Raw genomic sequence first — 14,582 nt, forward strand, 5'->3', positions numbered from 1 at the left:
GTGGCCCACTACAATTATCACCGCCAACTCTTATGGTATGGAGAGATTGATCCAGTTTTGTCATTCGCCTATACATATTTTCTAACTTTGCCAAAACCACATCCATGTTCTCATTCCCTACATCTCCTTTACCTCTAGTAACATCCTCTCGTGGGTTGTGGTACTCACGTGAGTGCTTTGCAAATTCTTCAATCAACTCTTTGATAATTGTCGACTCCTTCTTCATCATTAGCTCTTGAGAGTCAATAAGTTGTCTAGTCGTGACATTCACTCCATCATAGAAAATGGACATTTCTTTTTCGACATTAAGATGATGTTGAGGACAACTTCTAAGCAAGCCCTTGTATCTCTTACATGCTTCATATAAGGACTTTCTAACCTCTTGTTGAAATTTAGCAATCTTCTTTTTTAAGCTTTAAGATATTTGAAGGTGGACTAAATTGCTCAATAAAAGCGTCACGAAGATTTGCCCACGTAGTAATGGATCTGGGTGCAAGTGACTTCAACCAAACTTTGGCTTCACCGGTAAATGTCACAGGAAGCATCCTAAGTAACATGGATTCTCTTGGAACGTTAGGAACATTGAAGTAGTTTGCAATGTCATTTACTTCATCAATATGCTTGAAAGCATCTTCATACTCTTTCCCGACAAAAGGTATATCCTTAAGCGTTGATACAATATGCCTTTTGATCTCAAAAAAAAATTCAGTTTGTATATCGGGTGGAACAAGACCTTATCCATGTTCATCACGTATCCTCTTCTTGTAATCTCCCATCATCATTCTCTTGATGTCCGTTATCACTTCAACCTCACTTTTTATATCTTCTTCATCTGAAATTTCTTTGGTAGATGTTTCTGGCTTGTATCCTACTTCCTTCTTGCTTGGAGTCTTTCCAAAAAGCTCAAATTTATCGGATTTAAAGTATTGCTCAACTTACCGCCCTTCTTGTCTTTATTCTTGTGAAAAGCTAATTCTGGATCTTCTAGTGGAGGAACAATTGGAGTTTTAGATCCTCAGGTCATAAATCATTGAAACAAAAACAAAACAAAGCAAAAACGCATAAAAGGAATAAAAATCACTAAACTAAAAATTAACTGAGACGAGACCACGATGTGGTGAATATGATCACGACGTAGTTGCACCTCAGAGAGAAAAATAAAATAAAATTAATGCAACCAAAGTAACTTTGTGTGGTTTTTACCCCACAAAAAGGATCGAATAACTAAAAGCAATTAAATTATAAATCAAATAAGTCGTTACCCAACAATGGTGCCAAAAACTTGATGTGCACAAAAGTACCTACTAGTCTTAAATTTATAACCTAACTTAATTTGCTCACCATGCATTTATAGGTAGTGTACATAGTCAGATTATAGGATAGCTCAGGTAAGTCGGGTGTCGATCACAAGGAACAAAATTCAATTAAATAAATTAACTACTTCTAATTAAACTAAGAAACAAACTATGATTGGGGTTTTTTTACTGATTTTTCAAGATTAGAAGAACTTAAACTATCAACTAACAATTAAGCAAGCAAAGAAAACCCAGTTTCACCTTCTCCTATGGTTAATTTCTAATGGATGGATTATATATTGATTACCAATTAACTAGCTATTATGATAAAATATCTAGGCCTACCAATTTATGAATTACCAAGAAATAATCATGCATAAGTTAAACACCAAATCGTTATTAAGCACAAATTGGACTATGAAAGATAATAGTTACTTTCCTATGATCAAGTTAAGCATCCAAGCACAAATTAAGACTAATTATGCTCTCTAACATAGTTAAAGTTACTAGCTTTAATTACTTTATCTAAGATGTGATTAATCCTAGCTCCAACTATTTAATGATCATAAAAAATTAGGAGACAAATTCATGCAATTAATATGATCAATTAACACACAAAATCTTATTTATAAGCATTATAAACTAGAACTACACATGCTAGGGTTTATATATCAAGCACAAGTAAAATCAATAATAATCATCCAAATATCAAAATCAACACATACGGATCAAGTTCATCTTCACCAAACATAAGTAAAAGGTATTTAGCCTCTAATTGTAGAAGAAAAACACAATAGATCCATGTAAATTAAAATAGACATTAGTAATGATTAGAAAAACAACTAGATCAATGTGGAATTCTTCTAAATCTTCTTCAATCCTTGAGCTCCACTTGATTTTCGATCTTCTTCTTGGTTTCTAAGGGTTTCTAGTCATAATTCTCCTCAGAAAACCGATTGAATGCCTCTGGATTCGACCTAATGTTCGGGATTATATAATTGTCAAAATCTGATCACCGGTATTCTCCAAGTTAGCTCTGATGGTCGCGAATCTTCCTATCACCACCTCGTGTTGGAGATCATCACGACGTGGTATTCAGTCCTCTTTTCTTCTTCTTTAGTTTTAGCTCCTGTTGCTTACTTCTAGCTCCTCGTATTCTTCCTTTTTGTCCCGAGCAAGTCTTTGTTGCTATAAAACATATTTTAAACATAATAAGCGTATTTTGTTCCAAAATAAACATAATTGTAGCTAAAAGTATTAGAAATATGCATTAAATACATAGTTAAATATGCACATATCAATCATTAACTTCTTTAATAGAAGAATTATTGGGAAAGAATGGGTAGTTGCGTGCGATACATCACGGAAAATGATATACCCATCGGCAAATATTTTTCGAATTCTCATCAGCGTCTGGCTTCATACGCTGAATCATAAAATTCTAAAGAAGAATGTATGGTTAGAATGGATGGGTGTGTGTGATAAGCTGTGGTGTTTTAGCTTAACCATCACCACATATTTTTCAAGCTCGCAGCAACATATGGTACATTACGCCGAATCATAAAGCGTTAAAGAAGAATATAAGGGAAAGAAGGGGTTGGTGCGCTTGATAGCCTATGGTACATAGACTAACCATCAGCACAGGGTTTTAAACTTTCATCAATGTATGGTATATCACAGTAAATCGTAAAGTTTTATCAAGAAGAATTTGAGGAGAGAATGGAATGTTTCAATCACGCTGAGGTGGAATCAACGTGAATCTTAAATGGTGTCAGTTAATCAACAAGAAGTGGTTCAACTTCCGTATCATAGAGTTGAGTTGTAGTCTGTAACTTTGATGTTCACCATCAATTCATTTAAAATAGTAGAAGACAAAATAATAAATAATATAAGAATAAAAAAAGAGTTAGTTAAACAATAAAATATTCTAAAAGCAATATTTATGCGGGTTTTTTAGAAGACCTGGACGTAGCCCTTTATCAGTAGAGTCATAAAGACAGAAAATCTTTTAAGTAGAATCCCCAAAGAGAGATCTTTTGAAATAAATACTCATTAATCAATTTCCTTTCTTTGATATATCTATCCTTTAATTATGGTTATCAAAGAAGACACAAGAAAGAACAAACACATTAATATACAATACAACTCACTACAAACAAAGGATGATGAAGCCATTAATCGTTGAGATGTTACAGATAGATTCCAAGCTCATGTTCACCAGGAGAAAGAGAGGGACTGGAACCAGTCTTTGTAACCTACGATTTAACTGGCTCAAATCCGTGTAACCATCAAATGACAAGATCAACATGAGGGCACTCGAGGTTTTATCGGATTATATGTCAGTAGATTAAAGTAAGACTCGTTATATTGATGGTTGTTTCTTGCATTTATAACAATGAGTTGAGGAGAGAAAGTGTATTGTAAACAAGAAGAAGATTGATGCCAATATTCTTCTCAACAAATAGAGCATTCACAACATTCTGAATGTCCCCAACCCTTTCTAAATCTGGAAGGAAGAAGTGCAGATAATCCGTAGATATGCCTGAAAATAGAGAATAGAGAGAAAAGAGAGTACTTGTAAACATTAGATTAAAATCTTAAGCACACATATAAGGTTCTTAAAAAACATAATAAAAGAAACACTTGTATTTTTTTGTGTTTTTTTTCAAAGAAATTAATTTGAAGCAAAGTTATTTCAAACGAGTTAGAAAAGGATTAAGTCATTGAAAGCATGCCAAGATCTGCAATCAATTTGTTATAAGGTCTTCTCGTCCAATGCCTTAGTGAAAATATCATCCATTTGATCAGTGGATGGGATGTAGTAAAGATCCACTTTTCCGTTTTGAACAATGTCCCTGATGAAGTGATGACAAATTTTAATGTGCTTAGTTTTGGAATGCTGCACTGGATTCTGTATCATCTGAATGACATTGGTGTTGTCACAGCAGATAGGAGTATTTGAGAAGTTTAGACCATAATCTAAGAGCTGATTCTGAATCCATAGAATCTGAGCAGAACACCTTCCAGCGGCTACATATTCATTTTCAGCGGGAGAGCAAGCCACTGAAATCTGCTTCTTGCTGGACCAACTCACCAATCTATCTCCTAGCATTTGAGCCCCTCCTGAAGTACTCTTGTGATCAATGCCACATCTACTATGATCTAAGTCGGTGTATCCCACCAGCTTGAACTCAGAGTCATGACGATACCATAATCCAAGATTGGGTGTTTGCTTTAAGTAACGAAAGATCCTTTTCACAGCGAGAAGATGACATTCCTTAGGAATGGCTTGATAACGAGCGTAAAACATGGTAGCAAACATAATTTCAGGACAGGTGTCAGTAAGATAGAGCAGTAAACCTATCATTTCTTGGTATAGGGTTGCATTCACATCAGCGCTAGTTGGATCAGCGGCCATGGACGTTGATGAGGACATTGGAGTCTTTGATGGTTTGCTATCATAAAAACCAAACTTCTTCAGCATGTTTGTAATGTATTTAGCTTGACAAACAAAAACTCCATCAGTTAGTTGTTTAACCTGCAAACCTAAAAAGAAAGTTAGTTCACCCATCATGCTCATCTCAAATTTCTTAGCCATGACCTCAATGAACTCAGAACTTTGGCTTGAAGCAGGACTTGGTTTTCATTCCCTTTTCACACGTTGAGCATAATTTATCTTTGACAAACTGCATCTTTGGAATTCCTCTTACAAGTTGATTCCCATAAATCTTTGATATGTTCTTCCAGTTCAAATGGGATAGTCTCTTGTGCCACAACCAATTAAGATGAGACTGAGCATGAGAGAAGAATCAGCGACGAAGAGCAGAGAACAAGTCCCAAACATAAAAGTCATTATGTCGATTTGTAGTTGGAATAGTGACATTATTTTGATCAACAACCTTTCCTTCTCTATTGTTAAAGTGAAATTCACAGCCAGCATCACACAGTTGGCTAATTGAAATGATAGTGTGCTGAAGACCTTTCACGTAAGAGACATTCTTGAATATAACATAATTGCACTTGATGGTTCCATAGCCCTTTCTAGCTCCCTTGCCATCATCTCCATATGTAACAGTAGGACCATCCTTCTTTATGAAGTCTTCCAGAAGAGACTTAAATGTGATCATATGTCTTAAGAAACCGCTATCCAAATACGAAATATGTTCTTTACCCTAAAACTAAAATATACAATTAATATACACTAACCCATCTTGCAATGGGTCACTTAATAAAAAAAAATATGATAACAAGCATCAGGGAGACAATTTAAAGAGTTTCTATTTTTGATACACTTATCATTTCGAATCATGGTGTTGTCAGCGCGAATAGAGCTCTTCTCAAAAGTACACTCACTCACTTTGTGAGAAGCATCACCACATCCATAACAAACACTTGTTCCAGGATTCTTTCTTCTAACATTAGATTTTTGGTTCCTTATAACGGTTGAATCCGAAGAACTTTGATCATTTGATTAAAAAATTATTGCTTTAGTTTTGGACCAAGGAATGTCGTCGATGGTATGCTCATATGACACTTTTTCACGAGGCTCAGAAGATATTGACGAATCATCTGGAATAGAAGACTTTGATTGATCTCCAGATTCAGAGTTGCTAACAGAGCAATGTGGAAAATAGTTAAGAATTTTGTTTACCGAATGAACTTCACCATTTTATATAGAAATTTTCAGCAAAATCTTAGTGGAGGGCAAAACATACTCACGATGAAGAGGTTGGCGGGAAGGATCAAGAGCAGATAAACGAGATACAGATTTGGTGTTACCATTAGAGTTAGTAGTGCAATGTTCACTAATTAAAGTTTGATTTATAAAATAGGTACTTACAAATCTACTTTTAAAATCTTCCTCTAGACAGTCAGCGTTATAAAAGGTTTTTTTAGTCTCAACCTTTTTGATTAAGGAGACATCACCTTCTATATTGCCTCCAAGAATTTTCTCACACTGATCAAGAATCTTATCATTAATAATTCTCATGACATTATAGTGAGAAGAAGCCCGAGTTTTTGAAATAAGTTGAATGCATATAGCATGATCAACAACTTTTTCTTTTTCAGAGAGAAGAAAATTGTTGGTCAGTACGATACAAGTGTTTTCCTTTTTTAAAAGAGAAATAGATTTTTCGAAAAAGGAGAGTTTTTCTTTGAGATTTTTTAACTCAATTTTGAGAGAAGATCTTTCTTCGTTTGAAACAGATAAATCGAAGCGCAAGTGATCAATCACGTCAGCTTTTTTGATATTTTTGATGTAAGAATAGGTAACAAGATTTTTTACCTGATACGATGAGGTTGAGTCACAATCAGACTTAAGGTCTATAGCAGCTTGAGAAATATCAGCGTCAAGAGTGCCAACGCTATCATTTTGTGCATCAGCATGAGATTCAACGATCTGAACCGTGAGACACTTACCTTTTGAAACTTCGTCATTTGAGAGATTTTATTTATCAAAAGCAGATGATAGTGTGATCAACATCTCTTATGCACTTGAGCAGTTTTTAATCAAACGATAGACATAATATGGGAGTGAGTTTCTAATAGAAACTCTCACCTTTACATCGAGATTTAGCACTTTTTCTCTTTCTTGTTGTATTTTGGCACAGATTTCTTCTTTAGCTCACTATTGGATACACCATCATTGGATGATTGATGCATAACGATGATGGGACCCTTGTTGATGTTGTCGAGCATGTCATAGTCGATGATCCCGAGAATGCTCATGGCTTTTGATTTCCAAGCAGTAAATTTGGGTTCATCAAAAGGAGGGATCTTGTTGCAAGCAGACGATTTAGGATTGTAAGAGGTCGACATAATTACTTGAGTGTATCAAAAAACTGCTCTGATACCAGTTAAAGGTTTGTATCGATTGGATATACTTCAAGTATAATTAACGAAGAACAAACTAACTGAAAAAAGATCAAACAGAAAAATAAAGAACACGAGTAATTACAAAGATGTCTTTCACCAAGAAAGGGTTGTCCTCACCAAGAGAACGAAGGTCACAAATACGGTCACCAAGACATTGCATTAGGATTTCACCAAAATGTTAAATATATACAAAACTATTCTAGTATATCCCTTCAATCAAGGGATTATATCTAATATATAATAAGAACTGATCCTTATCAGCAAGATATCGAATCCGCTATCTATTCTATACATATCCGTATAACTGCCTAATATACAAATATTACATAAGATCATGTCACACCCCCAAACCAGAACGGCAGAAACGTTCGGGGGCGGAGGACGTCATGTTCAGTATCATAACAATGCACAATAGTAAAACAAGCAACAACATCATCCATTGCATTAATAATATAGTTAATACAAGTGTGTTCTGAATGTATTTGTAAAACACCAAAAATAAAAATATCAAAATAAAAGACGAGTCTTGAACATGCTCCGTCTTTTCAAAACCTGGTCCAGTGTACCTGCCTACTGGTGACCTGAGAATACAAGTTATTTTGAAAGAGTAGATCAGCATTTAAGCTGGTGAGTTCATAAGTATTTTTGTGTCAAATGTTTGCATAAGTTTGATGAAAAAGTTTGTAAGTGTTCTTATGTGAATGTTTGTATACTTCCTAGAAAATCCTATATTTTTCTACCAAGACTCGACTATTTTGTATGTTTGTTCTTCTATAAAAATGAATGTTTTCCCAAGTTTATGACTATCATTACTAGAAAATAGTTTACATTAGCTTTTATGTGAGAATATCACTATATGAATGTAATGGGAAAATGAAAGTGTACAGTAATTTTGTATAAAGTAACTACTGAAGCACTAACTACCTTAAAACCAATTTGTTAATTAAGGTTAAAATGTGATGTGGTTATAACCATGCTAATTGACTAGTGTTTAACACGATGACCTACTGGCGTCGAAACTATGTGACATTTGTCCCCTTGGCTTGTCTGTCGGACTATAGCTAACAATTGGGATGTGTGATTGTCAGTCCCGTATAGATCTATACACACAATGCTCGCTCTCCCTCCAGGAGACTCTGGTTACAAAACGCGACATAACAAGTATATTGCTATGCCGTGAAGTAGTGGTTTCACATTAATATTATCTTGTTCTTGTAAAAGTATGTATGTTCCTTTCTGTTCTTGTTATAGTATGTTCCTTTCTGTTCTTGTTATAGTATGTTCCTTTCTGTTCTAGTTATAGTATGTTCCTTTCTGTTCTAGTTATAGCATGTATGAACTGACTCATGTAAGTTTCATTGTTCTAGGAATAGTAAGCAGTAATCCTCTAAACTATACCTATTATAGTTTACTAGTATGAATGTTTGATTGTTACTGATGTATAGAAAAGACTCAATTACTCACCAAGCAACTAAGTTAAGTATAATCCTTAAAATGGGTTTAATATTCATATATGTATTTTATAATTATAACTATGATTTAACCGACATTCGGACTAGTGATCCTACCCCGAGCCCACAACCAAACAAGGAACAGGAGTCAAGGTATCTAGCAATAGTCCTAAGTCTGTTAAACCATACTTATATGTAAATAGATAGACGAATATGATTTGATATAAAAGAAGTTTATAAAAGCTTTAAAAGAGTTTTCAACAAGTTTGAGTATAAGAAATCCTTTTGAATGTTGTTTTCACATGTAAATGATTAACACAATTCGATTGTGTTATACTTGTATCCCCCCCCCCAAAAAAAATCATTTAAAAGCATTTAAAAGTGTAGTGGTAGGGGTATGAACTCACCTGTAGTGAGTGATTCGAATGAAAGATCGATATAGGATGCTAAGTATGCCAAATGAAGTTTCGAGCACAAATGGATCCTATTAAGCATATAATGACACATATATGTATACAATTAGTGTATATAACAACTAACTTGAAATGGTAAACAACCTTAGGAACTAGGAAACACATGCAATGAAGTGTTACAATCACATATGATTGATTGAAGGGAGTTCACAGTCATACAAGGAAGTGTTCACGTCCTTAGAAGGGTTCACGACCATAGAACACATGATGTGTTCACGGCCCAAACTTGTTCTCTTGAAGGGTTTACGGCCATGGATGAAGGGTTCACGGCCAAAGATTGATCTTATGAAGGGTTCATGGCCCAATGAAGGGTTCACGGCCGTGAACTATTGAAGATTCATGCAAAAGAGGTGTTTGTTTCATGGGGATTCAAGTGTTTCTAATGGACAACAAGAAGATGAATGAGATACTTACTTATTGGAAGCCTTTAAGGTGTTCACGGTTGATGAAAGTTGAGAGAGAATGGATGTTCACGGCTAGAGTTGAAGTAATGAAGAAACGAGCCATTTCCTTGTATATATGGAGGATGTTCACGGCCAAGAATTGGTTCACGGCCGTCAACTCCTTTTTGATGGTGTTTCCGGCTCAATTGCAACTCAATGAACTCAAGCTAACATTTCCTAACACACAATACTTGAGTGTACTAGGCTTAGAACTATCAAACAGACCCTTAACAAAGTTAAAAGATAACAGAAACAAGCCTGACTTTTGATTGAATTGATTGACTTTACAAGATAGAAATTTCGGGTTGTCACAGATCATTATCTTAACGCTGACGCTGATAAGGTGTTGAGGCGCTAGCATTGGTTTAGTGTGTAATGTGTTTGAATCATCAGATCATAAGTTGTGACCTTACACCTTCAATCGAGCCACTGGTCACATTTCCATCTTCTCATACTCCTCGTCCTCCTCCTCTTCCACCACCTGGCCTTAACTGGCGACCACACATAGGATCTCGTCCCTTGTCTTCCCTCTGCCAACATTATTGGTTATCGTTGGGTATACTGTCACAAGTTTGACTCTCATGGTCACCTCGATCATTACAAAGGCAAACTTGTTGCTTAGGGTTTCTCTCAGCAACCTAGTCTAGATTTTGAAGATAGATTTAGCCCGGTTGTCAAACCGCCTTCATTCACACTGTTTGTAGTATCTTTGTCTCTCGTCATTAGCCGATGCATCAGCTTGAAGTTAAAAACGCATTCTTTCATGATGACTTAACATAAGAAGTCTACATGAAACAACCTCCTGGCTATGTTCATCCCACCTGCACTGATCTTATATTTTGCTTTCTTAAGGCCTTGTATGGTCTTAAACAGGCTCCTCGTTCCACGTATTAGCAATTTATTGTTTACATCTCTTCCTTTAGCTTCACTAGCAGACAACTCTCTATTCACATTTCATCATGAAACTGAGACTATCTATCTTCTTCTCTATGTGGATGATATCATCCTCATGGCTTCTAGCCCGTCTCTCGTCACGAGAGTTATTTCAAGCCTCTCTTCCAAGTTTTCCATGATGGCCTTATGTCCTCTATCTTTTTTTCTCAACATAACTGCTACTCGCTACTCATATAGTTAGTCTCTTTCACAAACTGTTTTTGCTAAGGAGATTCTTTCACGTGTTTACAGGACCTCCTATAATCTGTGTAGCACTCCTACGGACACCAAACCAAAACAATCTTCATCCGGGAAGTCGGTTTCTAATCTAACCCTATATCGAAGTCTTGATGGGGCTCTACAATATCTGAATTTTACTCGTCCGGATATTTCCTATGCAGTTCAATAGGTCTGCCTCTTTATGAATGATCCTCATGAACCCTGTTTCTAAGCTCCTAAGAGCATTATGCCGTACATTAAGGGTACACTTCACCATCGTCTTTATATTCGTCCATCTCATGTCGATCGTTTGGTCTCTTACTCTGATGTTGACTGGGCTGGCTGTCCCTCGACATGTAAGTCCACATCTGGGTTCTATGTATATCTCGGTGACAATCTTGGTTCATGATCTTTGAAACGTCAACATGTCGTATCTTATTCTAGTGTCGAAGCTGAGTATCGGGGGGGTGACTAATGTCGTCGCCAAAACTGCTTGGCTTCAAAATCTCATTCTAGAGCTTTCTTGTCCTCTAAATAACTATACGGTTGTGTTTTGTGATAATGTGAGTGCCATGTACGTAGTTTATAACTTAGTTTAGAACCAAACAACCAATCATGTGGAAATAGATTTGCATTTTGTAAGGGAACGTGTTGCCATTGGTCAGGTTCGCATGTTGCACATTCCTTTAGCTCATCAGTTTGCAGATATATTTACTAAAGGACTACCTACATAGTTGTTTCTAGATTTTCGGCAGAGTTTGAGCATTACGGGACCTCCTACTCAAACTGAGGGGGAGTGTCAATTGTATTATATTATTTTATGTATAGTTTAGGTTATATATATATATATATATATATATATATATATATATATATATATATATATATATATATGTTTATGTCACACTCTGTATTATATATATACTGACGAATAATAAAGCAAACCCTAAGGGGTATATTCCACACACTTAAACACATAAAGGTACAAGTTTACGTCTTTATCAAGAAGGATTAAGGCTTTAAACCCGCTTAAAATAGTTGAAACATATGAGAAATAGATATCCCGCTACAATGCGTAAATGAGAAGCTTTAAAGCATTTAAAGGTGTTTTCATGATTATGCACATCTAAACAAGTCATTAAACTCATAGGACAAGTATAATAAGTTTTTGACAAGGAATGAAGGTTTGAAACACAACAAATACGCTGGAAACAAACCCAAAATAGTGAATCCCGCAAAACAACATTTATCGGCGGTTTGGAGGTTGTCGGAGGCAGCTCCGACCTCTACAAAGATGGGGAAGGGTATGGAAACATGCTAGGAAGTGGACAAACGCCTTGCCTTACTTTTTGGTGGCGTAGAACGTGTTCTACACTTAGATTTCTCTGAAACCCTAAACTTCAAACACCATGATTTCAAGCTTCGATTCTACAACTTTTGGGGCTCGATGAGGAGAGGGGATGGGTTCTTAAGACGCGACCGGAAGCTATTAAGGGATGGGAATCAAGTTAATTTTGGGAATGTCGCGACATGCTTGCTAAAAAGAGGGAAAACGATGGAAGCAAAGCTTCACATTTTCGTGGGGAAGCAGATAAGTGCCATTTTCAGAAATGGCAAGAACTGTCTCTGCGTCAATGAGGCTCGAGGAGGAGAGGGGATGGCTTCTTAAGACGCTACCGGAAGCTATTAAGGGATGGGAATCGAGTTGCTTTTGTGAATGGCGCGATATGCTTGCTTAAAATAGGGAAAACGATGGAAGTAAAGCTTCACGTTTTCGTGGGGAAGAAGATAAGGGTCATTTTTGGAAATGGCAAGAATAGTCCCTGCAATCTCCATAATGACAGCCCCTTCCCCAAAACCCAAATCTTTTACAAAAAATAATTTTTGAAATGGCAATTTAAACCCTTTACTTTATAAATAAAGTATTATAATAATAATAATAATAATAATAATAATAATAATTATTATTATTATTATTATAATTATTATTATTATTATTATTATTATAAGAAATAAAAAGAATCATACAAAGAAAATCGAAAAACAAATGTTACAACAAGATTCGCATACATCATCCGATTTGAGATCAAATGATTCATAGATTCTTTCTGACTGTAGTTTGGCAATGTGTTTCTTATTTATATGGCCTAATAAATAATACCACAAGCATGATTTGTCTAGACTATTAGAAGAATGAATATTAAATTTAACATTGTCATTATTAGAAACATATACAACACTTCCAAATATTCCATTGCAAGGGGAAGATTTAAACATAAAACAACAATGATACAATTTTTTTTTAATATTCATTTTTATTTTATAGGGCTCTAGGGCTATACGGACTCGAACTGTAGACTTTCTCGGTAAAACAGATCAAACTTATTATTATCAAAATGATCTGAACTGTTTCAAAGACCCAACATGCATTTTTTGTGCATTGGGCTCTTTCATTAACTGATATAAATATCAGCTAGTCCGCCATTTTTATTTTTTACCGAAAAATAAGGAGATGGCTCCATGTGCTCTGAGTCATTATGTGGATTCAGATTCATCTTTATATACTAGAATATCACCTTTTTCATTATCAAATGAAAAATAAAAACCTTGTATATATAATACATGAAAATAAATAATGTTTATTGATATCTCATAAGAGTAATAACAATTAACTAAATTAATCGTAACTTCACTACTAAGCTTTTCAACTTGAACTCTTCGATCATCGTGACAGCCAAAATGTGTCTGTTTCCCACGATCAGATTGAAATATCCATCATTAAGCTTCCTTCTTGCTTTTAGTTCCTGTAATACCGAGCATATGTGAACACCACATCCAGTATCAAGAACCCATGAATTAGAAGTAGTATTGTGAATTTCGATCATAAAAGTACCTGAACTGGATCCAGCTACTTGAACCTTACGATCCTTGAGATATTTCATGTACTTGGCGAAACTTTGTTTCCAATGCTCCTTGAAGCCACATTAAAAGCACAATGCCTCTTCGGGATCACTCACAAATGGGTATGTTCCATCTCTTTTATTCTTATTCCCACTTTTGGGAATGTGAAGCCACTGCCTTTCTTTTCAATTTGGGGTTGGAACGTTTTCGATTGATTCAACCACCACTTGGGATCGCAAAATTTTGATTTGTTGGTTTAACTTTCTTTATGTGGGCTTCAACTATTTGTAGGAGATTATAGAGTTCCATTACTGTCTTGCCACAATTGTTCAAGTTATAACTCATGATGAAATTATCATATGAACTTGGAAGAGACCCAAGCACTAGATCCACCACTAGGTTCTCAACAAAGACAACATCGACGTTCGCAAGTCTGTCAATGTAGCTCTTCATCAATTGAACATGAGCACACATAACTGTTGTTTTAGCTGTCTAAGCCCATAACTATAATTGGTATGTACTTGACCCGATAGTAGCATGGTCCATTTTGGGTTGCATTCACCAGGACAATTTGATAGGATGGATATTTGAGAAAGAGGTTTTTTGTGATTTATTAATATATTATAAGTATAATATATTAATTGAGAAATCATATTATTTAATTATTATTGATCAAGAATTAATTTGGATTTAATTTAGTGATCAAAAGAGACTGTTTAAATTAACAGGGACTAATTATGTAAATCAGTGATACATATGGTTTTGGCTAATGATCCATGATTGATTTGTGATGGAATAAACTTATGAGATATTCCATGAAGTGTTAGTCAAAATCAATTATTGGATCATAAGCCTATGTGTAAGAATTAGAGTTTACAAGTGACTCTTGGAATTCTACACTATATATGTAACCACTAAGCCCCTAAAATCGTGACCAAGAGTATTCTAAGAGGATATAGCCAATTTTGGTGCTCCGTGCTCTCTCTCATT

The 14,582-nt window shown here is 35.3% G+C and overlaps 1 non-coding gene across 1 annotated transcript; it reads left to right on the forward strand.

The window, feature by feature from the left end:
* Positions 1 to 308: 308 nt before the first annotated feature.
* On the forward strand, positions 309 to 415 carry LOC145122988 (small nucleolar RNA R71). Its single transcript, XR_013714869.1, has one exon. It is a non-coding gene; the product is annotated as a small nucleolar RNA R71 (small nucleolar RNA).
* The last annotated feature ends 14,167 nt before the right edge of the window (positions 416 to 14,582 follow it).

Source organism: Lactuca virosa, chromosome 6 (genome assembly GCF_052849685.1).
Source record: "Lactuca virosa cultivar CGN04683 chromosome 6, Lactuca_virosa_CGN04683_v6, whole genome shotgun sequence".
Lineage (NCBI taxonomy): Eukaryota > Viridiplantae > Streptophyta > Magnoliopsida > Asterales > Asteraceae > Lactuca > Lactuca virosa.